This window comes from Helianthus annuus, chromosome 6 (genome assembly GCF_002127325.2).
Source record: "Helianthus annuus cultivar XRQ/B chromosome 6, HanXRQr2.0-SUNRISE, whole genome shotgun sequence".
NCBI lineage: Eukaryota > Viridiplantae > Streptophyta > Magnoliopsida > Asterales > Asteraceae > Helianthus > Helianthus annuus.
In genome coordinates, this window is record NC_035438.2 from 14,278,925 (window position 1) to 14,290,242 (window position 11,318).

Consider the following 11,318-nt stretch of genomic DNA (forward strand, 5'->3'; position numbering starts at 1 on the left):
GGTTAAAAGCGTCAACAATGAAAGTTAAGGCTTTCTGAATAATTAATAAACTAACCGGGGACTTAACAACGCGGGTAAATAACACGAGGTCCTTAGTTGTAATTAACCGAGGGCCAAACCGCAAAGTTACCCCTTCAAACCCGAAAGGTCAGGTTAATAATTACGAAAGATTTCGTTATCAATTACCAGATTCTGTTCATCATTACAAAAGATTTTAAAAACCTGAAAAACAGGCCTCTCGCGACCCGCATTAGAGTTTGGGTTAAGTGAAAGCGGGCCGCGAGCCACCTAAGATACGCGCCTGGATTTAAACTTCAGGCGGCCCGCATTAAAACATGCATGGATCCTCCATGCGGGCCGCATTGGACGCCCAGATGCAGAAACCTTGTATTTTCTTGCCTTTTGAGCTTGTGAATGATCAAAACGCCAATAAAAGAGGCATGGGCGCCCCCTACTCGACCCATAGCTCTATGGGACACCTACCCATCATCCATGATCAATATAGACCATTGTGGAATGATCTTGGAGCTCATTTTTCACTATAAATAGCCATGTTGTGTTCATAACAATCACACAACTCAAAACACACTTCACTGATCATTCTAAGAGCTTTCAAGAATTCTTCTCTGCTCTCTAAGCAAGACACAACTTCTGTAAGTCGTTCACATCCATTGTGGTCTTGTATTTCCATAGATTTAGCTTATAAACCCAACCGTCGTAACTAACGGTTGTCATAGCGATAATTCACAAATGGTCCAGTGAATTGTCGGATCAAAAGTAGTTATGAGTTGGTATTTATGTGGGTAATAAACCCCTAAAAGGGTTCCCTCTGATCACCACTCTAACTATGTCAAATGTCGAGTCAAACGTGTACTTAAAAAGTCAACAGAAAGCTATTTTGCCGTTTTATACATAATCTGTAATATATATGCTTTGAAACCTGTTTTGACACTCATAAAACATGATATTAAGTATATAAACTTGTTACGCTCGTTTGAATCGACCATTTGCTATATTGACCCGGTTCGGAGCCGAATGTCGCAAAAGTTTGACTTTTGCTTTGACTTCAGTTCTGACCCGTTTTAGTGAGGTATAGGTATGCCTTAGGACACTCTTAGGACCAGGTTACATGATGGTATAACCCTCTGTGACCGGTTCATTGTTTGTCCGAGTCTTTTACGCATTTCCGTTAATCGCCTAAAAGTTGACCGTAACGCCCTTTTTAAAATAAAACGAGTATTTCGGACACATGAATGGACCATAACCTTTCTTACTAAATTATAAGCATGTCCTTAAAGTTTCACGTCAATCCGAGGTCTAGAATGAGAGTTATGCTAAATAGCGCATTTGTAAGAAACTTTTGTAATAAACGACGCAATTAGCATAACCCCTATCTAAACCAAGTTTCCGTCACCAAAACTTTTACCCACTGTTATAAAATAATATTTTTGGAATTTTAAAGATTTTTAATAATTTTTACCTTGCTCATAACCTGCGGTTATGGCTACGGTTCGGTAAATACCGAATATGCCTTTTTCGGCCAAAACGTGAGTTCTACAAGGTCTTTTGACCCGATTCCAGTTGCTACTGATTTTAAATAATAAATAAAGTATTTTAGACTTTATAAACTGTTCGGGAAACTCAGATTTCCTGTAGAACTCGAAAAGCTCTTTAAAAGTCTTTAAAATGACCGAAAAGCCCCTACGGGGCGTAATACTAACTTAAACTCGTTACGGGCATCACGGAAGGTATCCTACTGATACCACAACCTATTTAAGGCATATTGACTTAGGAAATAAGCGTAAGACTCTCATGGTTAACCGTTTCGCCTATTGCGCGCACGGTTCGGCTTATGAAACTAGTTTTCATAAATTAGCCGATACGGGTCAAACTATATTATTTTGACCCCAAAATACAGAGTGTGAACATTGAACCCATATAAAACAAGTCTCTGAACTTGTTTGGGGCAGAATCACATTCCGTTCTCGGTTTTTGCCTTTCACGCGATTAAACCATATCTATATATCGGAACCAACCGGTCTAGGCTACGGCTAATATAAAGACCCGTTAGGATTCTAAGAGGTTAATTAAAACCTTCGTTCCAGATTAGGAGCCCAGTAAAAGCTATCGGTGATTTAATCAAATTAAGGAATATACTTGCAAAGGTAAATACTTTTAACTTATTTCCCCTATACGGGCTTGGGATACGGTATAATAATACCGCTTGATTGAGCATCATATCTTCCATCGCTGAGGTGGTTAATTTGTGTAATGTGATCGGCTCATTTAAACAGTTTTGTTTCTTAAAAGCCTTTGGGGGGTTAATGACCGTTGTCCCGGATATCCTTGGCATCATTTTACGAAATGGCCACGACCTCGACATCCCGGTGTAGGCGTACACCCGGTATATATTGTCGACACTTAATTAAAAGACGTAGCCATTGGTTTCTATATTACGGTTTTACGCAATGTGGTGTGTCTATTAAACTTTAACCCGGCACGATCCGGGCTACTGAACGCATAAAAGAACATGTAATACGTTCACAAGATTTTAATAATTTTCCCAAGTTATAAAAGAGTTTGTGCCTCGTGCATTCAAATCAATTTTAAATAAACATTTTTAAATGTGTCAGTTGAACGTATTTACCAGTGTAAACTGACGTATTTTTCCCCAAAAGATTAAGTGCAGGTACTATACGAAATTGGCTGGTAATAGCTTCCTAAGCATCACGAATAGTCTCGCAAACTCGATGTCGTATCTGATTGAACAATATTTTATTATTATTTTGATCCGCTGTGGATACATTCGACTTCTGTAATACTTTTGATATTACAACCAGAGGTTGAAGTATATATTTATCTTTAAGCTTCCGCTGTGCATTTATATAATTGTGTGGTTTGACTATATTGTTGCCAACTACGTCACGGTAATCCCCCACCGGGCCCACCGGTGATACACGTGGAAATCGGGGTGTGACAGTACCATAAAATGTGAGTGAACAATGAAAGATACTAGTGCACATTTCTACCCAACAAGACATCAATAAAACCTCCACATGGATTCGATCTTACACATGTTCCTTGTGTAAGTTTAATAACAATTTAATCATTTACACATTGTATGTATGTTCATCCACTACTTGCATACATTTTCACATAATATCGTCGTTTAGTCATTTCATCAAACACTTGGCATGCGTACCACTATCTAAGCATAATGTACAAGTATTATATGCATAACTTAGCCAATTCATATCAATAACATCAATTTTAATTAAAATCTCATACAACTTTCATCCTAAATCGATTTCACTTAACAACATCTCATCATGAACATCATCACATGAACATCATTATACTAATCTACACTAAGTTCCATATTACAGATCACAACACTCATATTTTAAATGGGTTTTCACTTTCACTTATCAATCTAATTGAATTCAAGTTCAATTCATGTTCCATGGGATGTTCCTAACACATACCCATATTAATTTCATACAATTTCATGGATTTACTTGAAACCCATTTCATTCATGATCATCAAATTGCAAATTTCAACATACCTCATGTTTAGAATGCTAAGATGATTAGAGAAAGATGAACATGCAGATAATTAGCTTTAATTCCTCCCCTTAATTGCTGATTTTTGAAGATGAAAAGGGTTTCCCCCTTTCCTCTAGATATCCTGGGCGACACACACCTGATGTGTGTGTCCTTGTGTTTTAAATTTTCTTTTTATTATTTCACCTTTCATACCTTGTCATTTTTGGCCCCTCATAGATGTAGTGTTTACATTTATGACTAATTTCCATTCTATGTAGTTAACATTCACATAAAAATCAAGTTCCTATTTTTTTTATCATCCTTCTATTAATATTCGTTTCTACACATAATCTTGTTATTATTACTATTCTCATCAAAAGCATTCATATTTTAAGGTTATAAGCATTATAACTTACTTTCTGCATAATATAAAATCATAAAGTGCGTGATTCATAATTTGGGGCGTTACAAGTCCACCCCCCTTAAAGAAGGTTTCGTCCTCGAAACCTGAATACGTACGGTTTAATAACATGCATACACATTATGTAGACCAACTTTTTCAGGTATAAATAGTCCTATACCTTACTACTCTAACTCTTACGTACAATTTACATTCTCACATACCTCTTAAACAAATGCTAATCACAAATCTATGCGGATGATTCTTTTACATACTAGTATACACGTGTCACGAAATATCATTATACGAGAGTTTAACCAATTCTCGAAATTTTCACTTAAAACCCTTGAGATTCATTCCTTAATGACATAGTTTTTCTTCTTACATCAGCTATTAGGAATCAACATTTCGTACTATACCATACTCATTCCACCATGCATTTTATAGGGCGTTTTTAATTTACTAATTCATACTCATCTGTCGTAAATTAAAGCATTTTACTTACCTCGATTTCCTTCCACACTTCAGCGATCGGTAAATCAGAGCTGTCCACATTCTTCACGAGTACTAACCGTACTAGGCTAGATTTCATTCATCCATGTAATGTGCTTCCAATCGTACATATCCTTCCACCAATTCTATTGGTTTTACTACATCAAAGGTTCTAACATTATCATCAACAGGTTTAGCAGTTAGCACATTTCATTTCTCACACGAAATTCTTTCATTCTAGTTACTTATTTCGTCAACCTTCATTTGACTTCTCAAAGCTAAACCGACATTTCATAATTATCATGTAATTATTGAGGCACGCGTTCATACTTCCTTCCATCAATGCTTACTTGCAAAAACATTCATTACATCATTTCGGTATTGTTAACAAAACTTATTCTTTTTTTAATATCGGGTTTAAATGGCGATTACCATTTGACCCGCATGACTCATTCGTCTCTTCGACCATTCTTGTATGCAACACATTTGCATAATTATATTCATACATACATATATGAAAGTTTAAACGTAATTTGGATCATACCATTTAAGGAATATTTACTTGTTTGGTCCGTAATTACTTAGGTATTCGAATATTTTCATTCTCATCATTCTTTCGTTCATTTGCCTTACATTTACTTATATGACTTGCTTGACGCAAGCATGGTCAAACTATCGACTTCTTCTTATGTAGACTGGTTTCGTCTTTTATATCTTAAATCTGTTTCGTGGATTCGAACACATTATTCATACCTTTCGTACCTTCTATGTGTTGAATCCGTCTCGCGGATTCAAACATTGCATTCATATCTTTCATTCCTTGAATCCGTCTCGCGGATTCAAGCATTGCATTCATATCTTTCATTCCTTGAATCCGTCTCGCGGATTCAAGCATTGCATTCATATCTTTCATTCCTTGAATCCGTCTCGCGGATTCAAGCATTGCATTCATATCTTTCATTCCTTGAATCCGTCTCGCGGATTCAAGCATTGCATTCATACATTGTCGATCCATACTTTCTTATGGATTCAACATTTCATCCTTATCACTCACACCTTTCTCTCTTACATAGTACTCTCAATCTCCCGAGAGTCTTACTACCCATTTCACCCACACGCCTAGCTGCTACCAAGCTCTATCGGACATACCTATATCAATTATCACGGTCTCACGAATGTCATACATTTCTTGTGTACTGGCCAGGTACACATTCCACGTACTAGTTTCGTGTCTTCGCGTAATCACCACCTTATGTCCGAAGAATTTAGTTTCGGCACGTGTAACATTTCTAAAACTTCCTTACCATACCATTATTACATTTCGTTTAAAATTTTCTTTCACTTGCTTAATTATATACCATTTCATGCACCCATAAGTTAAATCTACGTACCTCAGTCAATATGTCATATTACATACCTTGGTGCCGGCGCTAGACCGCATTTACAGATCATCCCTTCCAAGCAATCATGCTGACCTTACACATATCATATTGTTAGTTTTCTTCAAACATACATACTTAAGCACATACTTACCTTTATTTCTACCTTTAGATCATGATCAAGTCTCAGATTGTATGGGCTTTCTGGTCATAAGAGCACACGGGTTCGAACTCAAGTACCTATCCTCTTGTACTTGATTCTCTCGAACCAGGGCTCTGATACCAACTTGTAAGACCCTAATTCGTATTTGACAAAAAGTCACAGCGGAAATTCGTGCCATAAAATTTCTTTCGTTACAAACGTCTGGACTTACTTGAAAGTTCGTCTAAATATGTATCTTTTACAAAAATAAAGCATAAGTCCTGTTTACTAATAGTACATACTCAATTATTCCCGTACAATCTATCTTGTGACTCGGTCTTCGATCTCTATTCCTCGTGATAACCGCATGTGATTCGTACAACCTGCACTCACCACATACATTCATCACATTAGTACACAATACATAAACAAGATCCAATACATGTACACTTTCCATTCAGCTTTCTCTCTGATTTTAAGCATATCATTCGCATATCCATTCCCTGGTGAGCCTTCAATAATGTACCTGCATAAATCTTCGTTTTCCAGGCACACGATTAATATCATTAACACTCAACGTATCCAAAATCATACTTAAATATATACACGTGCATACATCCATACCTCGCTACATACATGCATACACTCATACGTATCTTCATATATTCTTAAATACTCTACTACATACGTACCTACATTCGTATGTGTCTACATACATGCCTACACTCATACGTATCTTCATACGTACATAAGTACACATCTGCATACGTACCTACGTTCCTACGTCTTTACATACATGCATACGATCACACGTACTTCCATACATACATAAATACTCATCTGCTTATGTACATACATTCTTACGCCTTCACATATATACATACTATCCTACGTATCTTCATATATACACAAATACGCTTCTATATATGTACCTACATTCGTACGTCTCTACATACAGGCATACACTCATACATATCTTCCATATATACATAATTACACATCTACATACACGTACAAGATCTTGCATACCTCTTACATACTCACACGTTAATTACATGGGACTTAGACTTTGATTTATAGCCCATACACATCTAAGGATCGATCAAAATCATGTTTGGAAAGCCCGCCGTAGTCCACGGATAACAAACCGAAGCCTACGATACATAAATCAACTTAAATAACAAATTTCAGATTTTTGGACTTGGGGAGGGCGTCGGCGACGGCCCTAGGGCCCGTCGGCGACGGCTAGTAGTTTTTCCCATAGCCAAAAACCCCGTAGACAGGTAATTAAGGCGTCGGAGAAAAACTGGTTTTCTAGAGCCCGTCGGCGACGGCCCTAACCCCGTCGGCGACGCCCTCTAGAAAACCACTTTTTCTGCAGATTCGTTTCGTCGTCCGTACGCACTAAAACGCGCATAACTTTTGAACCGTTTACCCGTTTAACCTCCCGTTTCTTCCTACATGCTTGTAAATTGGTCCTCTATCCTATGGACTCAAAATCCCACATCCGGATTAAGTAAATTCTTAACTTATGCGCTATCGTCTTATTATTCATTTACGGTTATTCGACCCGTTCATGTTTTCATCAAACAACACATTCGTTTTAACATCAAGGCTACGTTTTGACCCGTTACATCTACTTAAAAAACATCATTGGTTTCATACAACACATCCTTATTGGTCCTCACTTAACATACTTAACTAACTAGCACATAACTTTACATAAACAATTAAGAAGTGATTACGGAAATCACTTACCTTTTTGCGTCCGTTCCCTTGCCTCCTCTTTACCCTTTTGCCTTTCTTGCTTGAGTCCATTTCCACATGATCCTTATGCCTTCACATCACACAATCACACTCTTTTTAGTATGCATGATTGTACACTTAATGATCATGTCGAATGCATGGTTTAAGTCTGACTTTCATTAGTCAAGTCTAACAAACATAAAACATATACCCAACATCACATCTCTTCCAACTCGTATAATTCCTTACATAATTGCATATAACACACATTGTTAAACGTGCACCATATGACTTTATAGCATTGAAATTTGACAAGAGTCTAACCATACTACTTATGCAAGGTTTGACTTCCAAAAGTCAACGACCCATCTTATGGACTTTCGACCTAACCTCATATATCCGTGTCATCATATTAAGCTATAACAATGGCATTATATACACTTCATATTCATGATGTAATATGCTTACAACCACATGATCAATCCATTACATACACACACATACATATTATCAATACTACATATACTAAAGCTTTCGGGATCCCATACTAGACGACCATATTTGGGGTACATAACCAACATGATTTTACCATCCTTACTTGCTATACATTAACGCCAATTTCATTTCGTAACCTCAACTAAACCGTCGACTAAGCACATAGTGTGTACCATACAATGTGAGTGAACAATGAAAGATACTAGTGCACATTTCTACCCAACAAGACATCAATAAAACCTCCACATGGATTCGATCTTACACATGTTCCTTGTGTAAGTTTAATAACAATTTAATCATTTATACATTGTATGTATGTTCATCCACTACTTGCATACATTTTCACATAATATCGTCGTTTAGTCATTTCATCAAACACTTGGCGTGCGTACCACTATCTAAGCATAATGTACAAGTATTATATGCATAACTTAGCCAATTCATATCAATAACATCAATTTTAATCAAAATCTCATACAACTTTCATCCTAAATCGATTTCACTTAACAACATCTCATCATGAACATCATCACATGAACATCATTATACTAATCTACACTAAGTTCCATATTACACATCACAACACTCATATTTTAAATGGGTTTTCACTTTCACTTATTAATCTAATCGAATTCAAGTTCAATTCATGTTCCATGGGATGTTCCTAACACATACCCATATTAATTTCATACAATTTCATGGATTTACTTGAAACCCATTTCATTCATGATCATCAAATTGCAAATTTCAACATACCTCATGTTTAGAATGCTAAGATGATTAGAGAAAGATGAACATGCAGATAATTAGCTTCAATTCCTTCCCTTAATTTCTGATTTTTGAAGATGAAAAGGGTTTCCTGTAACGCCCCAAAAATCCGAATGATTATATTCGTAAAAGATTCTTATATAATATATCCCAAAATAAATATTAGGCTATTTTACCTAGTTAAGGTTTATGGCAAAAGCTAGTAAAAGAGATAAGTAGTGCCAATTGTGTCTTAGAGGCAAACTCAAGGGGGTTAAAATGGGATAAATAAAAGCTAAGTTATTAAAAGAAAAAGATTACACACACACACACACACACACACACACATCTTCGTGTGTGTTCTGGATGGATCGAGCAGGGGCTATCAAAGCCCCAAAACCCTAGTTCTTCAAAGCTTCAAATTGAAGAATAAATCAAGGCTCAAATTCACAACCGAACGTGAATTAGTGATCACCTTCACAAGGGGATCGTAAGGTATGTCTTAAATCTAAGATTTGTGATCATGTGTGAAGTGGGTTATGTTCAAATCCGTGAGTTAATATGAAATTGATCATGTACAAGGGTTAGAATCCTCGTATAGAACATGGGTTAAGTATGGTTTTCGTTAATTTGATGATTAGAGGTAAAACCCGTTAGTTAGGGTGAAGATGATGGCTAGAATCACCTCCTATGTTCAAGTCTTGTTGAATGATTGATGTATTATGTGGGTATGATGAATTATTGTTAGATGAATTAGGAGGAATATGATGATGTTATGTTTAATGTTCATTTGGAATGATATATGATAGTAGGATTTGATGGGTTATGTATGAGTTTAGAAGATTTACGTATGAATTAGTTGTACGTTATGCTTAAAAGGTGGTACACACCAAGTGTATGATAAGATGTATATAGTGTCGTCCGTATAGTCGAATATGATGTTATGGGTATATGATGATAAGTCGATAGTTAAGTATGGTTAATAGTTGACTTTTGAAAGTCAACTAAGTATAAGAAACATGATTTGACTCGTTGTCGTAAATGTAGGTTGATGGGAAGTCGTATGGTACATGTTATAGCAATCCGTGTTAAATGTAATGACATGATGAGTTACATGAGTTTAAACATATACGGATATGATTATATGAGTTATGTTTGTTAGAAATGATTAATGAAAGTTAAGTGTGAAATATGTGATTGATATGATTGTTATCATGTACGAATGCATATGCTAATAGGAGCGTGATCTTGATGAAAAGAGAGTATAGGAATCATGTCAAGACGGACTCAAGCATGAAAGGATAACGGGTCAAGAAAAGGCGAGGAATCGGATACGAGCACGGACGCATAAGGTAAGTGATTTCCGTAATCACTTCTTAGTTCAAGTAAGTAATAAAGTGTTGTGATTAATTAAACATGATGTTTGAGGTCAAATATGTGTTAAAGTCTTTCGTCGTAAATGATGGGATTAAAGTTGACCAAAATACCCCCGATGGGTATTTTGGGGTAAACGATCTTAAAAGTAGTTTAGAAACAAGTTATTCGATTAGTGTAATGTTTTGGACAAGTATGAATGTGGGGATGATGGGTTGGTTAGTCATAGACCAATTAATGCGCGAATACCCTTAACGGGTCAAAATAAGCCTTTGAGCGAAACTGGGTTAAGAGGATGCAAGACGTCCGAGAATTTAATCTTTTATGATAGGTGCCAATGAAATTATTAAAGTTCATATGAGATTGAGGTCAAATAAACAGATTATGTTGATAAATGCACGAACGGGTCAAATAGTTAGAAAAATGATAATATGTCGAATGCACGTAAGTTAAGAATTTCCTTAATTCGGAGGTAGGATAATAAGTTAATATGATAGAATGTGAATTTACAAGCATGTAGGAAGAAACGGGAGGTTAAACGGGTAAACAGTTCAAAAGTTATGCGAGTTTTAGTGCGTTCGAACGACGAAAACAACACAGCAGGAAAACTGATTTTTGAGAGGCCGTAGCCTACGCCCAAGTAGGCCGTCGCCTACGACCCCTGGAAAGTCAGTTTTTGCTGACGGGTTATTTTGCTGCCTACGGAGGTTTTTGGCTACGTGTAAATGCAAGGGCCGTCGCCTACGACCCCTAGGGCCGTCGCTGACGCCCTCCCCATGTCCAAAAAGCTGAAATTTAGTTATTTATGTTAATTATGCATCGTAGACTTCGGTATATTACCCGTTATCTATGGCGAGCCTTCCAATCATGATTTCGAGTGTTCCCTTGACGCATATGAGTTGTAAACCTAAGTCTAAAACCCATGTAAATATTGTATGATTATGTAAAGATGTAGGAAAGGTATGTACGTATGTAGTTGTGTACGTATGTATGTGTA